This window comes from Cavia porcellus, unplaced genomic scaffold (assembly GCF_034190915.1).
Source record: "Cavia porcellus strain 051 isolate PalLab524CR breed Dunkin Hartley unplaced genomic scaffold, mCavPor4.1 scaffold_6, whole genome shotgun sequence".
Lineage (NCBI taxonomy): Eukaryota > Metazoa > Chordata > Mammalia > Rodentia > Caviidae > Cavia > Cavia porcellus.
The window spans coordinates 80,017,925-80,044,257 of NW_026947489.1; the positions used below are offsets into that span (position 1 = coordinate 80,017,925).

At 40.7% G+C, this 26,333-nt stretch overlaps 1 protein-coding gene and 1 pseudogene across 13 annotated transcripts in view; one reads left to right on the forward strand and one right to left on the reverse strand.

Annotated features, from left to right (window-relative positions):
* Positions 1-26,333, forward strand: part of Fam222b (family with sequence similarity 222 member B) — a 74,806-nt gene that overhangs the window by 27,818 nt on the left and 20,655 nt on the right. For 2 of the 13 annotated variants that reach the window (XM_063251161.1, XM_063251166.1), the window contains exon 2: positions 23,496-23,565. The exons of 6 other annotated variants lie outside the window; for them this stretch is intronic. The gene's annotated coding sequence lies outside the window, so the exon portion shown is untranslated. Of the gene's footprint in view, positions 1-2,541; positions 2,785-2,835; positions 3,007-6,073; positions 6,093-23,495; positions 23,566-26,333 lie in introns of those variants that run through there. 5 more of the 13 variants (XM_013152141.3, XM_063251167.1, XM_013152139.3 and 2 more) reach the window with 4 other exon arrangements.
* Positions 22,538-22,638, reverse strand: LOC111756836 (U6 spliceosomal RNA; annotated as a pseudogene).

Consider the following 26,333-nt stretch of genomic DNA (forward strand, 5'->3'; position numbering starts at 1 on the left):
AAAAAGTTATCAGTCCCCTTTTGTCTTCCATTCAGTTATTACCATGTTGGCAGATTGGTCTTGAACCTACAGTCATATGTAATATTCATGCATGCTTTAAAAATAAGCTGTAAGTGCAGCTTGATGGCATAGTGCTCGCCTTATATGACAAAGACCTTGGGTTCAGGTCCTACCACTTAAAACAAGAAAAAAAGATGCAAATGCTTCGTTACCCAGATACTGGGAGCTTGATCCCAGAAGTTCAAGACAAGGCTAGGTAGCAAGGGGTAGAAATAGATTATTGTTTAATACAGTCTGTCAAAATCTAAAATAATTTTAAAATTTCACATTTTTTCTTTTAATATGGAACCTAATTAATACAAGCTAGCCCAGCTATTGTAGTTTTCCATGATAGCCTGGTTTCCCAGACATATCCTGTACATTTCTCTTTGCTTTTACCTTCTTTTTCTTTCTACTCTGCCCAAGTTCACTTTGCAAAGCCAGTTTTTTCACTTTTACTTTCTCAGGTAAACTTCCAACACACACAGGTACACACAAACACAAAACTAGCTCACTGTTTTAACTCAGGTTAGAAAAATAAGCCTCTCCCTGCCCATGCTGGGAATTGAATCCAGAGCCTTTGCATTGAGCTTATCTCCAGCCCTTTATTTTATTTTTCAATTATTGGTACTGGGAATCTAACCAGGACCTTGTGCTTGCTAGGTAGGCACTGTGCCGCTGAGCTGGATCCCCAGCCCCTCCAACTCTTTAAGACAGGGTCTCACTAAATTGCAAAATTGCCCACACTGGGCTTGAATTTGTTACCCTCTTGCCTCAACATCCTCAAATGGTGAAATTACAGGCATTCAGCACCAGGTCTAGCTTTGAGCTGGCTTTAAAAGCAGCTATGATAACATCTTTTTCTCTCTCCCAGGAAGACCCTACCCTCACCTTTTTGAGACAGGGTCTCACAATTAAGTTCATGCTGACCTCACTGGGTAGCAGTGATCCTCCTGCTTCTGCCTCTTGAGTGCTGGCATTACAGGCTTGTGTCACCATGCCTGACTTGAGGCTATTATATGAGAAATATTTTGAGCTCCACATATGAAGGAACTATTAAAACTTAGTGTTGTCTTTATTTTATTTTTGTGTGTGTATGTGGAGCTTAGTGCTTTATCACTGAGCTACACCCCCACCTCTTATTTTGTTTTAAATAATAGTAGTATATAGGGAATAGGCAGGTTGTTGTGTGCAGTATAGATATTTAATATCCTGCAATTGGAATAACTCTGGCAACAAAATATGACAATCTAGAGCCAAGTGTGGCAGTGCACACTTATAATCCTAACACCCTAGGAGACTGAGGGAGAAAAATCACGTTAGAGCCCATCTTAGGTAATTTAGTGAAAACCTGTCTCAAATAAGGGTGTGTGTGTGTATATATGTGCGTGCTGGAGATGCAGCTCAGTGAGTTCTGTCTCCCCAGGACCCAAAAAGCAAAAACAATCTATGTAGTAGCCTTCTCTGGCCACCTTATTTTGGTGTGGCAATGGAACCCAGGGCTTGCCCATGGTAAGCAGGCTGCCCGACTACTGAGCTATGCCCCAACCCTGTTTTTCTTGAGTGAATTATATTCTCTACTACCACGTCTAGCAAAATATACTACAATCTTTAGTACATTCCATCCCGAAATATTTCCCCTAACACTGACCTCAATGATTAAAATTTGGATACAGACTACCAGTTTCACAGTGGCCTGTCGTTGCTGAGAGTATATACAAATACTGTGTATGTGATTTGAAGGAAATCTAGGTGTTTGTGTCCTAATTTTGCTTAAGCCTGTGAAGGGAGTAATTTTTTGGATTGAATTGGATGTAGATGCCTTATATCTGACACACATTGGAACCAACTCTGTGTATGTTTGCTTTTGTGTTTTGTAATTTGATGTGCTCCCTCCTCCACCCTGTCAACTTTCAGATATATAATTTATGAATCCCCCCATTCCTTAATTTCTATGTCACGGGAAGCAAGAGTTTCTGACAGGGAGAACTAATGTGTGCAGTTATTTAATATGTAAACCTAAATCTGTCCACCGTTTTGAGCCAGTGCAGTTGATGAGTCAGAAAAGAGCTGGGCAGAACCACCTGGAGACAAATCCTTTTAGTGGAGTGTCTCCTGGTGGCAGTTTCTTTGGAAGTCTGAGACACTGGGAGGTTCTACCAGCTAGAGAGCCAGTCACTCAATACTCAGGCAGAGAGTGGGCAGGAGAGCAAGAGAAGGGGCTTGGCATCACCTGGCCCAGCAGAGGGACGCTTGGCTCACAGCTGTGGGGTGGGGGCCCAAAGAGATGGGGGCAGCGTTAACAAAGAGGAGCCGGGCCAGAGCCGAGGCCGCGGGTAGCTGGCCTATCCCTGGCGGCTGACCTCCCAGTGGGCCTCCCCGGTTGGTTGCGTGGTGAGTCGCTCTGTTGGTTTCCTTGTTCGCCATTGGCTGTGCAGATGGGAGGGTGCTTGTCGAGAGCCGGGACAGAGCTGGGGGGCGGGGCTGGCTTCCGGCGGCGAGGGCGAGCGAGCGGCAGCCGGCTGGGGGAGGGGGTGTCGGCACCGAGGAGTGCTGCGCTCTGAGAGCCTGGCACCCGGAGTAGCCGTCTCCCCCTCCCCCTGCCAAGACCTCTAAAGCCCCTTCTCGTCTGTCCTCCCTGGGCTGGGGCAGGCTGGGCTCAGGTGTCCCAGGCGTGCGGGGCCGAGTTCTGAGCCCCATCGAGAGTGCAGCGGAGCGAACCTCACCTCATTTCCAGGGCGCAAGGTGTGTGCACGCGTGTGCGTGTGCGTGTGCGTGTGTGTGTGTGTGCGCGCGCGCGCGCGTGCTGTTTCTAACAGGATCCCGACTTCAGTCGACTTAACCTTGTGAGAAAAGGGGAAATGCATTGAGAAGTGGGAAGTAAGATCTCCATATCCTATCAGTTCATTTGATTTTCCAGGTCTACCGTTCATCCTTTTCCTCCCACCATCTCACTTCTGCTGCTGGGTAAGGAGATGCAGGAGTCTTAATCTCTTTTTACTGATGTGTCGAGTAGTAAAATGGACAGAGAAGAAAAGAAAGAGAAGAGGATCTTCTTTAGGTGACATTAGGTGTAGTAAACAACAACAACAACAAAAAAGCTGTGAGTTTTGGGAACTGGACAGGATGCTTATCCTCTAAGGCTGTCTTAATCGTTTTCCTCTTTTGGACTGCCTTAATCAGCACTACAATTGGAAAGGAAAGGGAGTTGTAGTGAAAAGGGGGGCACTTCCTGTCAAGGATGATTAATCTGCTAAAGTGTCTTCCCTTAGTACATTTGGTACGATTTGGTGTCCTGTTGGAGAAACCTAACTAGAGTGGACAAACTTACCTTTCTGTTACTGAAACTCGAAAGTTTTAACCTGTTTCTTTATATTCATAGGTTCTGAGAGGGAATACCTTCTATCTTAAAAAACCATAACCAAATCTGCAAAGATCTAGATGGACTTTACAGATTTTTAAGTTTCCCTTCCCCAAACTGTGAATTTGAGTGGGTGTATCATTACATTTAATTATTTAATTAATGTATTTATTTCTGGTATCAGGGATGGAACTCACAACCTCGAACTTGCCAGGCAGGCGCTTATGCCACTGAGCTAAATCCCTAGTCCTATAATTTAAATATTTCGCTCTTTTAAGTGCCTTTGTTTCTATTACTTAAAGGGCTTGTAACTCCAGTTCAAATCAGGAACGTCTATGTATGTTTTAGATTGAGAGGAAAGTTACCAAAAAAAAAAAAAAAAAAAAAAAAAGAATTCCCAAAGCTGAGTATGGTGGTACACCTGTAATCCAGGCACTCAGAGGTTGAGAGTGGATCGCTTAGAGTTTGAGGCCAGCCTGGGCTACAAAAGGAGTTCAGAGCCAGCCTGAACTATATAGCTGAGTGTCTCAAGATGACAAAAGGGAAAAAGAGAGACGGAGAGGTAGAGAGAGCAAGCAAGCCTAAATGATGTTTAAAAACAAAACGTGTGTGTATATTGAGTGGGAATGTTGACGGCACTCTTGCTTTAACTGGGTATTTTCAAGCAAAGGTATTGAACCAGTTTTATCTCACTGTTGATTATTGAAGAGCTATACTGTTAAAAGGATGAATACCATTTTTTGGTGATAGTTTGGTAAATTATTCAGTAATTATTCAGAGTTTATTTTTATAATACACTTTCCAAAGATTGTTCTAACTGGAGTTCAGTTTTGAAGAGAATTGGTATGCAAGTGCTGCCTTACAGTTTTACCTGGATAAGTACATTTTTTGCATTAATTTATTGGCTGTCTAATCAGAGGTAATTTGGGTGAAAACAGCTCTTACAAAGAACAGGAGGCAGGTGTGGTGGTGCATGCCTATAATCCCAGCCACTAATGAAACCGAGGTTTTAGAATCACCTACTTAGAGCCCTCCTGGGCAATTTAGAGAGACCCTATCTCAGAATTTTATTTTACTTAGTTTGGTTTTTTGAGACAGAGTCTTATTATGTAGTGCAGGCAGGCCTGGAATTCGCTATGTAGCCTAGGCTGACCTTAAACCTGCAGCGATCTTCCTGCTTCAGCCTCTCCAGTGCTGGGATTTCAGACGTGCACCACTGAGCCCTGCCAGTTGTCTCAGAATTTTAAAAAGCCTGGTGTAGTGTTGCTGGCGCACACTTGTAATCTCAGTAATCAAGAGCCTGAAGCAGGGAGGATTGTTGTGAGTTAAGGCCAGCCTGAACTACACAGTGAGACCCTGTCTAAAAAAAAGAAAAAAACAAAACTCTGGCCAATGTAGCTCTAAGAAGAGCACTTGCCTTGTATTCTAGAGTGAGGGTCTGGGTTCAGACCCCAGTATTGCTCCCACCCAAGGCTGAAGAGATAAGAAACTGTGAAGTTGTGAAAACAGAAACAACTGGGAATCAAGAATCAATCCATCTCTCTTCCTCTCTCCACATGTATATGTGTGTATACACACAAAAAAAATTTTAAGTAGCCAGCGAGGCATGGTGGCATATGCTTGTAGTCCCAGCACTTGGGAGGCTGAGGCAGGAGGATCATTGTGAGTTGAAGACCAGACTGAGCTACAAAGTGAGCTTAAGGTCAGCTTGAACTGCATAGTGAGATCCTGTCTCAAAAAGACAAAAAAAAAAAAAAAAAAAAAAAAAAAAAAAAATCAAGAAACCTTAAAATAGGATTGTGGCGGGGGGGAGTACATTGATAGTAATCATACATTGGATTTTGGGGTTTTAGTTTATTGCTTATTTGTCCCTAAAGTTTCTGTGAGTCATGTTTAAATTGGGAGGAAAGGGAATTCCCTCCTCATTGTCTTACCTAACTAGTTACTGAGAATGAACTATTAAAAGTCACTGATTTGGGGGCTGGGGATTTAGCTCAGCGGCATAAGCACCTGCCTTGCAAGCAGGCAGTCGTGAGTTCGATCCCTGGTACCAATAAAAATGAAAATGGAAAAAGTCACTGATTGAAGCTTTGACAACTACCTAGCATGTAAGACAAAGTGCACTCTGATATCAAAGATGTAGCAAGTGACCCTCTCCTAAAAACTTAGAGGTTGTAGTGCTTCAACTTGTCTTTACCAAAAAGCAAGGTGCCCTCTTAGATATCCTAGGGTGGTTTCTTTTCCCATGGTTTTAATAAGGTTTTGTTTGGTTTTGGAAATAGGGCCTCACTATGTAATTCAGGTTGGCCTTGAACTCATGGAGGTTCTCCTGCCTCAGCCTCCTGAGTGCAGGGATGACAGGCGTGCACCACCATGCCTGGCAATATACTTTATAAAGTTACATTACCTGTTACTCACTTTATTTTTGAAATATGTATGAACTGAGCTACATCTCCAGTGCTTTTTAAAAAATTTTACTTTTGCTGGGGATTTGCTCAGTGGCATAAGCATCTGCCTGGCAAGGGCAAGGTCATGAGTTTGATCCCCGGTTCCAGAAAATTTTTTTTTTTTTACTTTTGAGACAGGGTCTTGTTAAATCGCTAAGTTGCTGAAGGTGGAGTTGAATTTGTGATCCTTCTACCTCAGCCCCACAGAGTGCTGGAATTATAGGTGTGCACCATCAGCTCCCCAGGTGAGCTCCTGTTTTGTTACTGTTATTTTTGAGACAGGATCTTGCTTTGTTTTTCAACCTGACCTAAAACTCCCTATGTAGCCAACATTGGCGTACAGTTTGGAGAGAGCATCCTGCCTCAGCCTCCTAAGTGCTGGGATTACAAGTGTGTATCACCATACCCTGCTTGTTTTTATTTTCTGATTTGTGTAATGAATATATACTTTACATAATGAAGTGCTTGTGGTTCCCCAAATAGTTCTTCCCAAGAGACAAAAGGCTATCTATAGAACTATTCATAGATCTACATTGATTCCCAGATACCATTTAAAGGGGCATGGAACCTCTTTAAGTTTGGTCCTCTTCAAGAGAATAATTAAAGCCTTGACTTTTTACATTTCTTTAGGTTGAGGAGACATAGTGCTATTGAAGTTAAAGTAACTGATTCTGTTTTCTTTAGCAGTCTGTTTTTATCCATCCTGTTTATTTCTGTGAGTCACAGCTTAGAGTGTTAAGAATAAGGGCCCTGTGTTCTAACAAGAGACTCCAACCTAATCCCCTACTGGTATCAGACACATAAAATGATCCCCTTGAGAAGGAAAAAGAAAATATTGGGCCCTTGGCATTGCTTAATTCTCAAAATAATTGGTGTGAGTGTTCTGAGGCTTGGAATCGGAAAATGCTTACTCAAGGTGAGAAAATACTAGAGGAAAAAAAGACCTGGGAATGCTTTTTCTAAAGGGAAAGACTTATTTAGGAACAGTGAACATATTCATGTGAATATGTGGCTGATGGTGACTTTTAGCTTTTCAACTTGATTAGTGGAATCTCAGAGACAGCATTTTATATGTAAACACAAACTCCTTCCCCAGGGCTTGATTCTTAGAAGCTCAATCTTTTGAGTTCCTTGTGAATCTGAATCCTGAGGGTAGAGGACTTGGTAGAGTCTTGTCTGTAATCTGTTTATCACTTAGGTAAGTCTTCAAATTGACTGCTAGTGAGTTATTGAAATTCTTCCTAAAGTGTTCCTAGGCAAATTGTGTCTCAATCAGTTTAATCCTCTATAGTTTATAAGTCCACTCTGATGAGGGCCAGAGCTAGCTCTCTGCCTGCCTGCTTCTCTCCCTTTCTCTCTCTCCCTTTCTTTCTCTGTCTCTGTCTCTCTCTTTTTTGTATTTTTGAGGCAGGCTCTGCTTACGTAGTTCAGGCTGGTCCTGTACTCACTTTTTAGCCCAGGCTGCCCTCAAACTTGCAGCCATTTGCTGCTTCAGCCTCCCAACTGCTGAGATTACAGGTGTGTGCCACCACATCCTGCCTATGCCTTTTTAATGTTATTGCCCCTTAAGAATCACTGTTGGGGGGGCTGGGAATTTAGCTCAGCAGCGTAAGCACCTGCCTTGCAAGCAGGCGGTCGTGAGTTCGATCCCCGGTACCGATAAAAATTAAAAAGACAAAAAAAAAAAAAAAAAAAAAAAAAGAATCACTGTTGGATGTGCATATGTGTGGCTTAGTGTCTCAAAATAAAGAGCCAGAGTGATGTATGAATCTCACATCAGCCAGGAGAATGTAGCCTTAATAACTTGTGCCAGCATTGTCGTGAAATTCTCTTCTGGATCAAATGGTGGATGAGATTGCTTTCCAATTTTAAGATAGCACGGTGTTTGATTATCTTTGGTTTTGTAACTAGTAGGGCAGTGCACTAATGCATTCATTTTGGAAACAGGCCAATGATAACACTGCCCTTGGGTCTGGAAGGATGGAAAAATAGGACAGAGTAAACAATTGAGGGCATAAATAATGAATCTTCCAACTGAGCCCTGGGAGACTGAGGGAGAGATTATCCTCAAAGCTGTTCAATCTGGCAGTGAAAGGGGAGAGGCCATTGAGTTAGTTCCTGAGATGCTGATACTGTGTACATTATGAGATTGTCAGAGCCACTGAAAGCAAAGTAACCTTTCTTATAAAAATTGTATGTATGCGTGCATGCATGTGCGTGTGGTACTGGGGATTAAACCCAGCATCTTCACACTGAGCTACATCTTCAGCTATTTTAAAAATTTTTCTGATTGTTAGAGAGCTAAGTTGCTGAGTTGCCCAGGCTGGGCTGGAACTTGAGATTCTCCCGGTGTGCCATTGTGCCTAGCTCTGATACAAACTTAAAATCTCTTCTTTTTGAGCAGAAATTCAACTTGGTCATTTTCTTTTTAGAATTTTTAGAATACAGGCCTTTGCTTCTTTCTGCAAACTTAATTTTATATGTTAAGTTTAAGAACACTGGACAGTCTTTGTTTGGGCATATCACAGAATTTTAATTATAGATTTCATTATCTATAAATTTATAAGATTAAAGAGTCTGGGCCTGGCTTAAAGGGATTCTTTGATACCTTGAGTACATATTATACTTTGAAATTAAATGGGTTATTTTTATAGGGTATAATTATATAACAACTCTCAAAAGCTTATGACAAGTTTCTTCTACTCCGGAATCATTTCTAGCTATTACTTTTAGAATAGTTTTTATTCACGGAATTAAATAAGCATGTGCTTATCGTTCTTAGTATTTCTCCAAAGTAGGGAAAAACTAATGAATGTCCTGTGAATGGCCAAATAATGCAGTGATTTGGTAGTGAGGCCAGACCCAGACAAGGTCTTGAAATTCTCTCCTTCTCCACATATCTAATGTGTGTACTGTATTTTTTGTTTGTTTTTTGAGGCAGGCTCCCACTATGTGGCCCAGACTGGCCTCATTCAGAGGCCCTAATCCTAACCCTCCTGCCTCAGCCTCCAGAGTGCTGGGATTTTAGGCATGCACATCACCCCCAGCTCTAATGTGTGTATTTTCTTGAGAAACTTTCAGGGCTGATTTAAAATGATTTGAAGGCTAAGGATGTAGCTTAGTGGTAGAGTCCGTGTTTAGCATGTGTGAGGCCCTATGATATTCAATCTAAAGAACTGTTAAAAATTTGTGTTGTTTTGAAACTTTCTACCTTGAGAGGCTGCTTTTAATTTCTCTGATTGTCAGAGGAATTCAAAGACTAAAATGTTACCAATCCAGAGAAGAAAGAGAAAGATTCAGAGTAAGGTGTTAGAGGAATAATAAAGATACAAGCCTGAACACAGTACCTTAGGCACTTGGCCAGCCCCACGGTGGATCTAAGAGATATAAACCAAGTTGAAGTTTTATTATATTTTGGTATTGATGGGGCACAGGAAGAGAACATAGGCTGATTAGATTAAATCTAGTAATAGATTTGAGTTTGTTACATTTCAGCCTAGCTGAAAAGGATGAGAGTGTCTTTACCAAGGTATACTCAGAACTCTTAATTAAGGGTTCATTGCTGATTAACAAATATAGTCTAGTTCTTGATTTTTTTTGTTTTTGTTTTTGGTGGTGCTGTTTTTGTTTTTGGTATACTGATTATTGAACCTAGGCCTTTGCACTGAGCTACATTCCTAGCCCCTTTGAAAATTTTTTTGTTTCGACTGTTGTAGCTTTCCATGAATATCCGTGTTTTCCAGATGCAGCATGTATTTTTATGTTCTCTCTTACCCTTTTTCTCTTTATTTGGCCCAAGCTTGCTTTGCAGAGCTAGTTTCTCTCCTTACTTGTACTTGCCCAGACCTTGCCACTGCTAAAATAAATGAATAAATTTCTTTTCTTTTCTTTTTTTTTTTTTTTGTCTTTTTCGTTTTTATCGGTACCAGGAATTGAACTCAGGACTACCTGCTTGCAAGGCAGGCGCTTATGCCGCTGAGCTAAATCCCCAGCCCCTTTTGTGTTTGTTTTGAGACAGTGTCTCAGTATACTGCTAAATTGCTCAGTCTGGGATTGGACTTTCCATTTTCTTTCTTTTTTTAAATTTTTTTATTTGTCTTTTTCCTTTTTACCGGTACCAGGGATCGAACTCACGACTGCCTGCTTGCAAGGCAGGCACTTATGCCGCTGAGCTAAATCCCCAGCCTGGATTTTCCATTTTCTTGCCTCAACCTTCCAGAATTCTGGTATTACAAGTCTGGGTGTGCCCAGAAGGCACGGATAGGAAAAGACCACTCTTTTTTTTTTTTTTTTTTGGGTACTGGGAATCGAACTCATGACTGCCGCTTGCCAGGCAGGCACTTATGCCTCTGACCTAAATCCCCAGCCAAAAATACCACTCTTAAGCCTCAGGACCACCACTAATGCTCAAGAGCCCAAAGGCCTGAAAACTTGGAGCTGTGGTGTCTGAGAGCAGAAGATTGACATCCTGGTTGCAGAGGAGATGTATCATTTTTACCTTACTGTACTGAGGTGCTTTGCAGAACTAAGATTCCAAGTAAATCATAATAAACTAGCTCTTTTCCCTCCTGGCCTCTCCCCTCTTGCGCTACCCTCCCTTCCCCTCTCTTGTCCTCCCTTTCCCTCCCTTCTCTTTCCCAACCCTCCCCTTCTCTTTTCCTTTTCAGTGCAGATTGAACTCTGGGGTGACAAATATTAAGCAAGTGTTCTGCCTGTGAGCTGCATCCCTACCTCTGAAGCATAGCTTCTTTATATACATCTTCTGTATATGCAAATCAGTCATTATATATGGATGAGTTTGTAGAAGCAAGGCCATCTTGTAGAATTTGGCTTACCAAACTAACATGTGCTAATGATTACACCCCTTTGCCAAAATGAAATCCATTTTAAATAGTCAGGTTGTGATTAAGTAGTGCTGCAACTTATCACTTTAAAGCTGTAGTTTTAGGGTTGGGATTATAGTTAGGGTTAGAGACTGAGGATTTCTTTACTTTTTTTTTTTTTTTTTTTTTTTGTCTTTTTCATTTTTATGGGTACCGGGGATTGAACTCTCGACCTCCTGCTTGCAAGGCGGGTGCTTATGCCGCTGAGCTAAACCCCTAGCCCCTAAGGATTTCTTTAAATGCTAGTTGGTAGGACAGTGTTGCCTGCTCCTTGTTTTATGTATGTATGTATGTATGTATGTATGTATGTATGTTTTTATTGTCCCAGAGGTTAAACCCAAGGCCTTTACACTGAACTATATCCCTAGGATTTTATTTACTTAATACTTTAGAGACAGGGTCTTGCTATATGTTCCAGGCTGGCCTTGAAAACATTATATAGCCCAGGCTGGCCTCAAAGTGGTGGTGATACTTCTGCCTCAGCCTCCTGAGTCTGGGATTACAGATGTATGCCACCATACCCAACTCCAATTTTTAACATTTTGAGATCTAAATTGCCGAATTGTCTAAGGTTGGGCTTGAATTTGTGATTATCCTATCACAGCCTCCCTGAGTGCTAGGCTCACTGGCTTGTGCTATGATACCTGGTTGTCACTCTTCTTTTGAAGCTCTTCTATAGTTTCTTACCTCAGTGGCTTTTTTTTTTTTTTTTTTTTTGGTACTACGAATTGAACTCACAACTTCACGCTTGCCAGGTAGGTGCTTACGCTGCCAAGATAAATCCCCGGCTTTGTTTCTTATCTCAGAACACAAGTCAAAATATACCTTTTTTAAAGGTTCTACATGAAGCTAGGTATGATAGGGCAAAACCTATAAACCTAGTGCTCTGGGAGGCAGGAGGATTATAAGTTCCAGCCCAGCCTGGGCAACAACAATTTAACAGAGATCCTGTCTCAAAATAAAACATATAAAAAGGGCTATCTGCAGTTAGGAGGACGCTCAGGAGGTTGAGACAGGAGAATTGCTGAGAGTGCAAGGCCAGCCTGGGGACTACAAAGTGAGTTCAGGGCCAACCTGAACTGTGTAGTGAAACTGTCTCCAAAAATAAAAAATAAAAACAGGGCTCTCTGGGATATAGTGCTGTGTGAAAGCCTCAGATTTCCAGTACCCCCTACCCCACCCTGCACAGGAAGGCAGTATTTATGACTGATCACTCTTTAATTCTTTGCATGTACCAGAGTGCTTTTAAGGATCAATGTTGAGCTGAGTGAAAGCCCAGTTTTATTCTATTTGCAGAACTGAGATGATTTAAACAATATCGCTGTTGCTTCAGAGAAGTGTAAGGATTATTAGTCATAACTTAGATTTTGTGCTCTATTTCTTATAAAACCTAAAGCACCATCTGCATTTTATTTGTCTTCACATTTGCTGTGTAAACTTAATCTACACCAAAAGAAAGGAGGTATCAGGACTATGAAGTGGTAAAGGCAGCTCATCCCAGGTCACCGTGTCCCAATGGAAAAGTCACATTTCCTGGGTTCTTGAATGGGCCCTCTGTATTACCAGGCTATTCAGCTGGAGTTCTTTTCACTATTATGAAGACATTTTGTAGCTATTAAGGTACTCTGCTTTTGCTTATCTCATTCTCCCAGAACATTTTTTTTTTTCAATTGAAAGTAGATCCAGTGGATTAATGAATAGTCTATATCTAGTTTTAACCTGTCTTGCCAAGTGTTGCTGTACATTCACCAAAGTGCTTTTTAAAGGATTTTAGTGCTTGGGCTTCGTTCAGTTCCTGTGAGGTACGGTGCAAATGGAGTATGATATTCTCATACACTATTTCCCAGAAAGAAAAGAAACATTTCCTTTGAAGATAAGTCCTTTTCTTATTTCCATAGCCCTTGGCAAAACTAAATTGGAACAAGGAGCTTTCACAGCAAACTTTATTTTGATTTTTACCTCATCTCTGAGCTGAACAGGTACCTCAACTGAACTTCTCATTGTTATGGGGGGGGGAATTGTTCTTAGAGCACATAGTAATGTGAAGCTGTACCTCAGCCTGCATTTTTTTTGTTTTGTTTTGCACACTAATTTTGTAGCTCTTTAAAAATCTTTTTATCGATGTTCTCCACTTCCCTACCATTCCATATCTGCTTATCTTTGTTTCCCAGAGGTAGTTAAGAAAATACTGTTGCTTAGGAAATTGCTAGTATTCATCAAAGTGAAGAATTACATCAAACAGCGGTCTTGCTGTATGTGCAGACTTGTATGACTTTGTTGGATTATTGCTTAAAAGGCTTTCCCATGTGACAGAAACAATATTTCACTGTTAGTTCGTTTGTTTGTTTTGAGACATGCTCTCCCTATGTAGTTCAGACTGGCCTTGAGTTTGCAGGAGTCCTCCTGTCTCAGCCTTCTAGAGTACAGGATTATAGGTGTGTGCCACCACCACACCTGCACCCCTCCTTTTTTTTTTTTATACAGGGTCACTATGTATATCAGGCTGGCCCTGAACTCACTGTGTGGTTCAGACTGACCTCGACTTGGGCCAGTCCTCCTTGCCTCAGCCTCCTGAGTGCTGGGGATTACAGGGATGCTATCATGCCTGACTCAAAAGAACTCTAGCATTTTTTGTAGAACAGGTCTGGTTGAAAGAAATTCTCTCAGCTTTTGTTTGGGAGGGTTGAATTTATTAACTAGTTTAAGGAAAAGAATATGAAAACATTTCAAGGAATTGGGAATAATTTGGTCTAAGAGAAATGATAAACATAGGATATAAATATGAAAGAGTATTGTTTAAAGAAAACAGCTAGCTCTTATTCACCTTAAAGAGAAAAAAGAAATAGACTGAAGCTCCTGGGCAAGACATGTTAGACATATAGAAAAATTTCCTGGTTTTAAACGTAAACACTGAAACAACTGGCTCAATAGAGATGGATTTAAACAGTGGAACTACATGGGAGGCTGTCGTGAAAGTGCAGTAGCACAGAAGAGTGTCAGAAAACCTGATGCAGTCTAGGTACTTCCTAGCTTTGTGTACCTAGACTGGTTTATTAGGCTGTGTAGTTTCTAGTTTCTGTATCTGTGAAAATGGAACTAGTGATACATGCCCAAACTAGCTTATAGGGCATTTGAAAAGATTAAGTGGGAAAGTCAGTGTGAAAGCATTCTAGGAGTTGTAAAGCTCTCCACAAATGTAAGACATGTTAATAACTACAAAAACCTTTCATAAGTGATTTAGAGTTATAGAATCTAGAAATTGGGTTTAGTAGTGATCTAGTTGGAATTCTTTTTGGTTTTTTGAGACAGGTGTCTTGCTATGTAGTTGAGGCTGACCTTAAATTCACTATGTAACCCAGACTGGCCTCAAACTGAAGGTAATTCTACCTCAGCCTCCCCGAGTGCTGATATTAATCTGTTATTGATCTTGGGGGTCATAGATAAAGCACTTCTCTCTTTTGTATGAAAGTCCTCTCATGACTGTCTTATTTGAGATCTTTATCATCTTTTGCCTTCATATCATGATAGTCACTTAAATTGCCATCCCTGGTTTGTGTTTCATACAAATAAGTGTGACCATAGGTGTGCAACACTATGTCTGGCGTGTCTGGCTTTTTAAATTTTTTTTTTTTGGACACAAAGTCTTATCTTGTAGTCCAGGCTGCTCTTAATGGTTCTTTCTCCTACTTCAGCCTTTCCAGTGCTGAGTTTAAAAGTGTGTGCCACCGTGCTTGACTCTGTAACTGATATTGAACATAAGCCCTGTACTAAGCAATTTACAAATATGAACTCACATGATCATCACAGTTATTTTGTAAGGTGTTGGGTCTACTTTTGTACCATTTTAATAGTAAGAACACGAGAGTGAAACCATCCCAGCTCTATTAACCTGCTATTTTGTTCGTCTAATGTGAAATATATCCTGGTAATTCAGGCTGATCTCTGTACACCTAACTTTCTGCACTGTATCACAGATTGTGTGCTTCTTCAACCAAATCATTGAGTTTTCATGGCTTTCATTACATTAGCCTTATCTTTCCATCTCAATCTGGTAAATTCTTAGCAACCATACATGGCTTTATTCACTTTGAGGGGGGGTACTGGGGATCGAACTCACAACCTCATACTTGCCAGGCAAGCACTTATGCTGCTGAGCTAAATCCACAGCCTATTCACATTTTTTTAATCAGGTGTTTTTTTGGTGGTAGTCACTAAGCATTGAACCCAAGGTCTCTCTTTTTTTTTTTTTTTTTTCGAACCCAAGGTCTTTGCACTGAGCTAATAGTCCTGTCCTTTTTTTGGATCAAACTCATGACCTTGTGCTTGCTAGGCAGGTGTATGCCACAGAGATAAACTCCCAGCTGACCTCATCACTTTTTAAAATTTTGAGGCCAGGCATAGTGGCGCATGCCTGTAATCCCATCACTCAGGAGGCTGAGGCAGGAGGGTCACTGTGAGTTTGATCCCAGCCAGGGCTACAAAACCAAGTTCAAGGCCAGCCTGCACCTCATAGTGAAATCCTGCCTCAGAAAGCTCACACACACACACACACACACACACACAGAGTTTTTGTTTTGACAAGATTAAGCATTTTTTGGGCGGTATGGACATAGAGAAAAGTGTTTGTTTTCAGATAGCATTTCTAACTTGGAATCATGCTTTAGACTCCCCAGTACTGAGATCACAAGTGGGCATCACTGTGACCTACTTACCCAAAATTTTGTCATCCTTGTATTCCCAGTAGTATTACCAGAGTTTCTGATGTATAATAGGGAGTCAGTGAGGGAGAGAGTGAGTGAAGGATGCCTCTACTGCATAAGGCTTTTATTTATTTAAACAGCTCTCACTGGGTTGCCTGCTGGGTTTGAACTTGCAATTCAGCCTCAAACAGCCTCTCTCCCCATATTTCTTTGATTATAGGGTACCATCATACCTAGCTCCTCATTTTTTTACATCTGGACTGAGCTATTTATATACTTAGTTTCATATTAGTGTCCTTTCTTTCCTGCAGTGCAGGGAATGAACTCCAGGGTGTTTCGCTAGCTTTAATGCTGAGCTAAGTATCCCAGAAGATTCTCTGTTATTGTTGTTTCATGACATGTCTCACTGTATAGTCCAAGCTTGTCTTGAACTTGCCATCCTGAATGCTAGGATCGTAAGCATGTGCCATCACTCCTGGCTCTTAGCTAAAGTTCTGATTGCCTTAACTTATGGTCTTCTGTTGCCAGAGTAGAGCTTAGGCTACTTAAGAAAAAATAAGCAAGGATAATACTTCGTACCTGCCTTTTTCTTTTACCTTCTGTTACTTCAAAAGGGTACCTGTCTATTGCTATTTTGCAGGTCACTGTAAATGTAAAAACCAATTTTCCTCTTCTGTAAAATAAAGCAGCTTCTTGAGATCTACACTATCTTTACTTTTAGTTTCCTAGAGCTCTAGACACAGTTGAAAAGGAAGGAATCTGGTATTAATTTCCAAAGGAATGGGTATAGTTCTTGAGTAGAAGAGGAGGTAAATCAAATCAGGCAACAGAAATCTGTCAAATCCCAAGTCCATTTATATGTGATTTAATTTTTGTTATTGAAGCAAGTATGCAATGCGATCTGCACATCTAAAAATGAGATTACTCAGGATTCTTTTTTTGTTTTGGAGACAGGGTCTATTTGTAGTACAGGATGGCCTCAAACTTGCTTTATGTAGCCCAGGTTGGCATCAAACTCATGACCATCCTCCTGCCTCAGTCTCCTGAGTACTGGGATAACAGGTGTGTGCCACCATGCTGAGCTCTTGGAATTCTCTTAAACAGGAGGAATCCTCTTAAATGAAGATAAATTATTAGTATAGTGGTAGCTTCTAACTTTGCACAATGTTTCTTCTTACTAGCACATGCCAGTGACAGAACATATCTCTGGTCATGGAGATAAGACCACAGTTTCTTAGTTAGGAGGTCCAGGGGGGAAATTAATAATTCTCAGCAACCTTCTGGCTTAATGGTGTTGGTTATTGTTAAAATGCACCTTTATCATAGGAAGCACTGGTTAATGATTTTTCTTCGGGTCTGATATGTTGAACATTAGCTGAAACTGCTGAGTGATTTACAGTGGAAAAACTATGAGAGCAATTTCATGTTTGTCCACAAATTATCATTAGCTGTTTCATGTGCTATCAGATAGAAAGAGCAAAAGAATGGGCTTTTTGCCAATTGCAGCTTCTCTCCGATTAGGGCATTAGTTCAATTATGTCCAATTAACTTTTATTGCAGATAGTGGTGATAATTGTTTGTAAGACAGTTTTTGGCTGCAGTTATCCCAAGGCTAAAGTATGAACTTGATGGATTTTAATAGACAGTATGACATATTTTACTCCCACCCTCAACTGCAGTCATTTCTTTTGCAAACCTCTTTTAGACAAGAGGTCAAAGCATTGTAAAAATCTGTCTCACAATTAAAGCATATTGTCCTTCTTTTGAAGAGCTATGTAAGATCATATTTTAAAAGGGTCTATTAGGAACAGCTTTTATGGCTTTAAATTCTGTGAACATACCCTGGAGTTCACTGCTACTTGTCATAAAGAGAATAGACCAAGGGGATGTGGCTCAGTGGCAGAGCTCTTGCCTTGCATGCACAAAGCTCTGGGTTTGATTCCCAGAAACACACACACACACACACACACACACACACACACACACACACACACACACACAAAGAAACAAAAGAACAAGAAATAAAAAAAGAATAGGGGGCTGGGGATTTAACTCAGGGGCATAAGCGCCTGCCTTGCAAGCAGGCAGTCATGAGTTCGATCCCTGGTACCGATTTAAAAAAAAAAGAATAGGCCAATTCTTTTTTTGTAAATGCCATTCACAACAGTATCTGCTAACTGTAAAATTATAGTAATTAGCAAGGTGAAGTCTGGTTTCTGGTTGTTTGTTTATTTATACATATTTTGGTGCTGTGGATTGAATCCAGGGCTGCCTTGTACATGCTAAGCAGGCAAAGCACTCTGCCACTGAGCTAACAGCTCTACTCTTTCTGGTTGTATTTTCTAAGTGCAAAAGAAAGCATTGAATCTGTAGCCATACTATCCTAAATGTGCCTGATCGTGTCTAATCTGGAAGCTAAGCAGGGTCAGTCCTGGTTAGTATATAGATGGGAAAAATTTTTTAATTTGGACACTTTTGTTTATATTTTTTGTCTATTGGGACAGAATTTCACTATGTAGTTCAGGCTGACTTTGAATTCACTGTCCATACTGTCCTTGACCTCATGAAGATCATCTTGCCTCCGCTTGTCAAGTCCTGGGATTACAGGTGTGCACTACCACACCCAGTGGATATTTTTAAAGTAAAAAATGGATTGGGTTTGGGAATGCATACGTAGAATCCCAGCATTTGGGAGGCTGAGGCAGGAGGATCACTGTGAGTTTAAGGCCAACCTGAACTATATGGGAAAATCCTGTCTCAAGGCAAAAACAGAACAAAATAAATTCAAAAATGGTAGGATGTGGACAGTGAATATAGCTCAGTGGCACAGCACCTGCCTGGCAGGCAGGAGGTTTAAGTTATTCCTGGTACAAAAAAAAAAAAAAAAGTAGGCTGCTAAGGACATTTAGTTCTATAAGGACATTAGTTGATTTTGCTTGTTGTGTGTGTCTTTTGAGACAGTTTTGGTGACTTGTCTAGGCCATGTTGGATTTGTGATCCTGCTGCCTTAGTCTCCTTAGCAACTCAGATTACAAATGTATATGATCGCACCTGGCTAGAATGTGTATGAAATTGCAAATGTCTTTAGAAGCAGTCTTTACTTTAGGTGGAAAAAGAGGGCTAGAAAGAAGAGAAATAGCTAATGTGTTGATACATGCCTGAACTCTTGCTACTCAAGAGGCCAAGGCAGGAAGATCACAAGTTTGAAGCCAGTCTGGACAATTGAGCAGGACCCTGTCTCAAAATAAAAATTAGCAGGTCTGGGGATGGTCAGTGACAGCCACTCCCCAGCATGTGCAAGGTTCCAGGTTTGATTTCTAGCAACATACACACACATGCATATGCAGAGAGGGAGAAAGAGAGAAAAAGAAATAGTTTTTATCTGAAAATCATTCTTAGGTCCCTTGACTAATTTTCTTTAAACTTTGCCTTCAGTATTGTCTGATGGCTACCTTGCAAAATAAACAGGTTTATAACCAAAATCTTGATTCATTAAAATGCTAAAGAAGCCTGGTGTGGTGGTGCACGCTTGTAATCCCAGTACTCAGGAGGCTGAGGCAGGAGGATCACTGTGAGTTTGAGATCACTCTGAGCTATAAAGTGAGCTCAAGGCCAATTTAACTGCATAGTGAGACTCTGTCTCAAACAAAATAAAACAAAACAAAAAAAGCAAAAGACAAAGCCAGGTATGGTGGTGCCGTAGTTCCAGCAATCTGAGAGGCTGAGGCAGGAAGCTCACAATTTTGAGCCCAGCCTAAGCAATTTAGTGAGACCTGGTCTCTAAAAAAGAATTTGTTGAAAAGACCGGGGGTTGTAGCTTGGTGTGAAGGCTCCTGGTCAAATCCCCAGTACCAAAACCAATCAACCAAACAAGGCAAAAGACACAGAGGTTGAATAGGGTGCTTGCTGTTTCTTAATGTCCAGGTGACTTGCTGCTGCTTGGTTCCAGATGTTGCTTGTCATAGTGTTCTTCGTTGATCTCTTGCTAAGGGCTTATCAGTTTCCTTACATCTTTTCATGGACATGGCTACTTCAAAAATTTGATTGAGAAGTTGGCATGGAGTTTAGCAGTGCATTTTAAGAGCCTGTCGTTAGTATTTGTGTAAAGTCAGGGAATTAAATAACATTCAGGATTGCTTGGAGAAGGCCTGTAACATACTCATCGTTCCTTCAGAACGTCTCGCCTCACACTAAACAGGAAAGAGGAAAGGGGAAATAGTAAACATGGTCCCTGTGGGGTTTTTTTGTAAAGTTCTCCATTGGTTGTTACTGAAAACCCTTCTGTTGCAGAGTAACCAAGACTGCTAGCCAGCTGCTGTTAGTATGAAAGTGGAGAAGTGGGCTATAATGGGTACTTTTCAGGAAATCAGAGATAAAGCTTATGATAGATACATTTGAGACTTTTTGAGTAATAGAAGAGTTTCAAACCCCTTTTGAACTCAAAGTATATCTTACAAAACTTTCAGTAGAGTGTAAGGAAATTTGCATGCTATTTAATGAGATTCTAGGTTTGTATTTAAAAGGAGGGATCTTGAAAAACTAACTGAAATGAGCTCATTGGAGCAGCACTTGCCCAGCAAGCATGCAGCCCCAGATTTAGATCTCAGCATGGCCAAAAGAGGGACACCAAAAAAATAAAACAGCGGCATCAACAGAAAGGCAAGTAGAGATAACACTGCTGATCAGGTGTAAAAAAAAAGGTCCAGCCGGTTATAGTGCCACACACCTGTAGTCCCCAGCACTCTGGGACATGGCCTGTGCAGTAATAATCACTGGCAGGTTGAAGCAGGAGGATCACAAGTTTGAGGTAACCTGGGCATTTTAGCGAGACCCTGTATCAAATTTTTTAAAATATTAGCAATTTAGGAATACAGCTCAGTGCCAGGTTGTGGGTTCAGCCCGCAGCAACCACAGTCAAGCAAACAAGCAGTGGAAGAGCATTAGTAGTGCCCTCCTTCAGGATACACACTGGTGCTTTGTTTTGTTTTTAGTCTTTTGGTTCTTGTTTTTGTTTTTTTGAGGCAGGGATTTGCTATGCAGTTCAGGCTGGCCTTGGACTCAACAGGGATCATCCTGCCTCAGCCTCCTGAGTGCTGGGATCACAGGCATATGCTACCATACCTGGCTCAATCCAGTTTATTTATTTACTTATTTTTTTGCTCTGCCCTCCCCCCAAAAATCATCAGCCTATTACATGTAGATTTTCTTCTAGGAATTTTACAGTTGCCAATCTTAAATTTTATTTATTTATTTATTTAGTAGCAGGAATCAAACTCAGGCCCTTGTGTTTGCCAAACTGGTGCTTATGCTGTTGAGCTATATCCCAGGCCTCCCCATCTTAAATTTTTATTTTTTTAAACCTCATGTAATATATATATATATACACACACACACACACACACATATATATATATATGTATATATATATATGTATATATATTTTTTATTTTATTTTATTTTATTTTTGGTACTGGGAATCAAACTTAGGATCTTGCGCTTGCCAGGCAGGCACTATGCCACTGAGCTATATTCCCTTTCCTTAAATTTATTTGTGTCTGGTGTGGAGAATTAGCTAGGACTTCTAGTACTATATTGAATAGAAGTGTGAAGAGTGGGCCTTGTCTTGTTCAGAAAAAAAAAAATACAGTGTGTATTTAAATAAAAAATTTATTAGAGTAAAAAAAAAATACATTGCTTTTAGTTCCCCTCAGAGTATTCTCCCTTCTGGGGCTGGGGATTTAGCTCCGTGGCATAAGCACCTGCCTTACAAGCAGGTGGTCGTGAGTTTGATCCTTGGTACCAATAAAAAGAAAAGAAAGAAGAAAAAAGAATATTTTCCCTTCTTCAAACACAAGTATCCCATCCTTCTTGCCACTTACTGAAGCGTTTTTGAAAGTCCTCTTTCATGAATGTCTAGTTCCTCTGTGATGTCTGTCTCGACGTCTTGAATCAATTTAAAACATTTACTTTTTATAGTCATTTTGACTTTGGGGAAGAGTCAGAGGTCTCATGGTCCCAGATCTGGCAAATAAAGTGGATGGAAAATTAACTACCTTAATGTTTTTACCACTCAGCTTTGTAGCATTCATTGTGTTTTTGATCATAGCTCATAAAAACTCTCTTCTGGGGGCTGGGGATTTAGCTCAGTGGCTTAAGCGCCTGCCTTGCAAGTGTGCAGTTGTAAGTTCGATCCCTGGTACCGATAAAAATGAAAAAGACAAAAAAATAAATAAAACCTCTCTTCTCAGTGTCTTCCCATAACTGCTTTAGAAAGTACCCCCCCAACACACACACACACACACACACACACACACACACACACAGAAAAAAAGTGGCAAGAATGGGCTAGGGATTTAGCTCAGTGACTTAAGTGCCTGCCTGGCAAGTGCAAGGTCATGAGTTCGATCCCTAGTACCAAAAAAAATAAAAAAAATAAAAAAAGCAAGAATGATGGCATAAGTATGTTCAGAGCACGGGGGGCTATTTTGAGGAGGGTTTGTGGCAATGTGTCTTTAACTGTCTTTTTTCTTTTTTTTTGGTACTGGGAGTTGAACTCTTGACCTCGCACTTGCCAGGCCACTGAGCTATATCTCTGGCCTTTTTGTTAAGACAGGATCTCACTCTGTAGCCCAAAGGGCCTTGAATTCACAGTGATCTTCCTACCTCTGCCTCCCAAATGCTGGGATTATAGGTTTGCCACCACTATCAGCTTAATGTAGAAATTTCTTTAAAAAATTTAAATGCCAGCCAGGCATGGTGGTGCACACCTATAATCCCAGCATTCAGGAGGCTGAGGCAGGAGGATCATTGTGAGTGCAGTACCAGCCTGGGCTACACAGTGAGCTCGAGACCAGCCCGAATTGCGTAGTGAGACCTTGTTTCAAAAAGGCAAAAAAAAAAAAAAAATTTTTTTTGTCTTTTTCCTTTTTATCAGTACCAGGGATTGAACTCACGACTGCCTGCTTGCAAGGCAGGCGCTTATGCCACTGAGCTAAATCCCCAGCCCCCCCCAAAAATTTTTTAAACACCATATTTTTGGATCATCTCTTATATGAGCTGCAGGCTGGTCATACATAGCCTTTATTGTATTGAGATACATTCATTCTATAAACCATGGAACACTTCACAAATTTGCATGTCCTACTTGTCGAGGAGCTATGATAATCTCTGTATTGTTCTAATTTTAAGTATATCTGCTACCAAAGCAGGCACAGAATGTTGAATTTTATCAAGTGATTTTTATTTTCCTATTGAAACGATAGGATATTTGTCTGCCATTGTGTTAACATGGCTTATTACATATGTAGATTTTTTGTTGTCGTCTGAATCAGTCTTGCTACATAGATCCAGGCTGGTCTTAAATTTGTGGTGATCCTTCTGCCTCAGCCTCCCGAATGCTGGGATTGCAGATATGCAGCCCCAAGCCTGGTTTACATTTTTTAGATAAATCCTGGTGATCCTTTTTTTTTTTTTAATGACACAAGGTCTCACTATTCAAGGCTGGTCTTGGATTTGAGGTGATCCTCCTGCCTCAGCTTCCCAATACTAGGATTGTAGGCATGTGCCACCACATCCAGTTTTCAATCCTCTTATTTCTGTAGTTTTTTGTTATGTTTTGGTTTTTGGTTTTTTGAGAGAGGATTTCTTTATACAGTGCAGGGTGGCCTTGAACTCTTTATGTAGCCCAGGGTGGCCTTGAACTTGAAGCCATAGCGTCAGCCTCTCAGGTGCTGCCACCACCATGACTGGTTCTAGTAATCCTTTTACTATGATGCTAAATTCAGTTTGGTTTTTAGGATACTAAGAGTTGAACCAGGGCCTGCACACTGAGTTATTCCTTAGGCCATTTTTTTTTTTTTTTTTTTTTTTTTTTTGAGACATTGTCTTGCTAAAGTTGTCTAGGCTGGGTTTAAATTTGTAATCCTCCTGCCTCAGCCTCCCAGAGCACTAGGATTATAGGTTTGCTGTGCATCACTATGCTCAGCTTTCCTTTTTTGATACAAGATCTGTGTTCATCAGGCTGGCTTTTTTTTTTTTTTTTTCTTTTTCTTTTTTGTTTTTTCAGATAGGATCTGCTACGTAGCCCAGGCTGATCTCAGACTCCTGCCTCAGTCTCATGAGTGCTGGAATTACAGGTGTGTACCACCATACATGGCTCCAGGATGGTTTGGAACTCATAATTTGCTTCAGTATCCATAGTGCTGAGAAGTTTGCTGACACTTTATTGAGGATTTTTGCATATATATATATATATATATATATATATATATATATAAAATTTATTATTTATCAGGGAATTTTCTTATGTTCTTCTTTTACTTCACTATCAGGTTAATGCTTGCCTCATCAAATGAACTTGGAAATATTTCCTCTTTACTTGTTTTGGAGGAATTTAAAAAGGATTGGTACTGGGCTGGGGATTTAGCTCAGTGGCATAAGCCCAAGGTACGGTCATGAGTTCGATCCCTAGTACCGATTTTAAAAAAAAGGAGTGGTACGAGTAGTTGTTCTCCTGTTTGATAGAATTCTCCTGGTCACTTGTTCTCAGTGTGCTAAGGAAATTTCTACCTAGTATGACAACTCTCTTTGTAATTATGAATGTGATTAAATGCAAAAGTCACTGTGCCCTTCTGAGGTAGTTCAGCTTGAGTTTTAGTGATCCTGTTATGATGGAGTTTTAAAAATTGAAAGCTAAAAGAAAAAAAAAAAGGAATTGTAGGCTGTTACATAATATAATAAAAATGTACAAATTCTGGGTTAGCTGCCCACAGTGCACAAAGCTTGCTTATCCACATTTTTTTTGTTGTTTATTGGTACCAGGGATCGAACTCATGACCTTGCACTTGCCAGGCAGCCACTTATACCACTGAGCTAAATCCCCAGTCCCCCTTATCCACATTTTTAAGAATACTTTTTTTGATTTGTTTTTTTGGGACAGGGTCTCTTGCAGTTCAGGCTGGCCCTCAGCTCACTTTGTAGCCCAGGCTGGTCTCGAACTCGCAATGATCCTCCTACCTCAGTCTCCCAAGTACTGGGATTACAGGTGTGAGCCATCACACCCAGCTCAAGAACACTCATTTTTATTTAGGGATTAAAACACAGAAATTGCTGGGCATAATGGCACATGTCTGTAATCCCAGCATTTAGGAGGCTAAGACAGGAGGACTGTAGCAAATTTGAGACCAGCTTAGGCTACAAGGTGAGCTCAAGGCCAATTTGAGCTGCATAATGAAACCCTGACTCAAAAAGACCAAAAAAAAAAAAAAAAGTACAGAAACAAAATAATACTTCTTTGGTTGGTAGCATTAGGGGTAATAATTTTTTTTAGGATTTTGCTCTTACATGTATATTTTTACTTGATAGTAATTATTTACATAATTTTATTTCTTAAATTTTATGTTTCAAGCATTTCATATTATTCATGAGCTTAAAAAATAATTATGGAAATTTTTGTGAACTATTTCACATTCTGTGCACTAAAAAAATTATATAATGGACTCTGCCTAGCCGCCTGGGTCCCAGAGGTTCTGAACTCTGCCCAGCCAGATGTAAGGCTTCGGCCTCACACACAGCGGATGCATCTGAGCTCTGCCCAACCCAGTGTTCTAGCGCAATCCATCGGGAATATCTGACCAGCTTCACAGGTCCCGAAGGTACCCAGCCTAGCCCAGCCCAGAGCCCCAGAACTGCCTATCAGGGAGCGACCAACCTAGCTGATGGCACTTGGAGAATTTGAGCTCTGTCCATTAGAGCACAAGGCTCCAGCTCCATAGTTCAGGAGTATGGCCCAGCTAGCCACTTGGCAGGGCCTGCAGGTTGTGAAATCTACCAGCCTAGCACCACACTCTGAGGGTGCATCTGTGCTAGCTGCATGGAGCCCCTGAGCTCTGCCCAGCCCCGTGTCCCAAAGCAACCCAGTGCAGTACATCAGGGAACACCCAGCCAGCCTCAGAGGCCACAGAGCATAAGTCACCAGTGCCATAGTTTGGGGGTGCGCCCCAGCTAGCCACGGGGTATCAGAGGATGGAAGCTCTGCCCAGGGTAGTGTTTCATGCAATCCATTGGGAGGGTGCCTGGCCAGTCACTGGGTTCCAGAGGAAAATGACAAAATGAAAGAGCAAAATGCAGTCTCAGTCCAGCAGCCCACCTAGAATAAACCCAAGAGACACTGAAATGAAAGACACTGGAAATCACACAACCGAACTTTCTGAAATGATAGCAACTGGAGTAAAGAAACAACTCCATGGAGCTATAGAGGAAATCAGATCAGAAATAATCTCTCAAGTAAAAAATGGAATGACGGGGGCTGGTGGTTTAGCTCAGCGGTATAAGTGCCTGCCTGGCAAGTGCAAGGTTGTGAGTTTAATCCCTGGTACGAAAGGAAAAAAAGAAAAAAAAAAAGATCTACATAAAGAAATAGGGAATATAAAAACATTATAGAAACCTTGAATGAACAGTGTAAGACAATTAGAATGCATGAAACAGATTCAAAGGGATATTCAGGAAATTAAAAATTCCATTGAAAGCTGGCAAAACCATTTAAATGAAGCTAAAGATAGACTCAAACCTTGAAGACAGGATGAAAGATTACGACAATGAAAAGAAAGATCTCTTAAAAATAACAAGGAACCAGGAAACAATAATTCAAGAGCTGCAAGATAATGGAAAGAGAAACAAAATACACTGATAGGTGTCACTGAAAAAGCAGGTGTCAACTCAAATGATTTACCAAGAATATTTACAGAAATAATAGCATAAAAATTTCCAAACATGGTAAGAGAATCTGATAAACAGATAAGTGAGGCATCTGGAACACCAACCATGACCAAAATAAATCTTCACCCTGACATATAATAATTAGGATATCAGAAATTCAGCACAAGAACAGAATACTGAAAGTTGT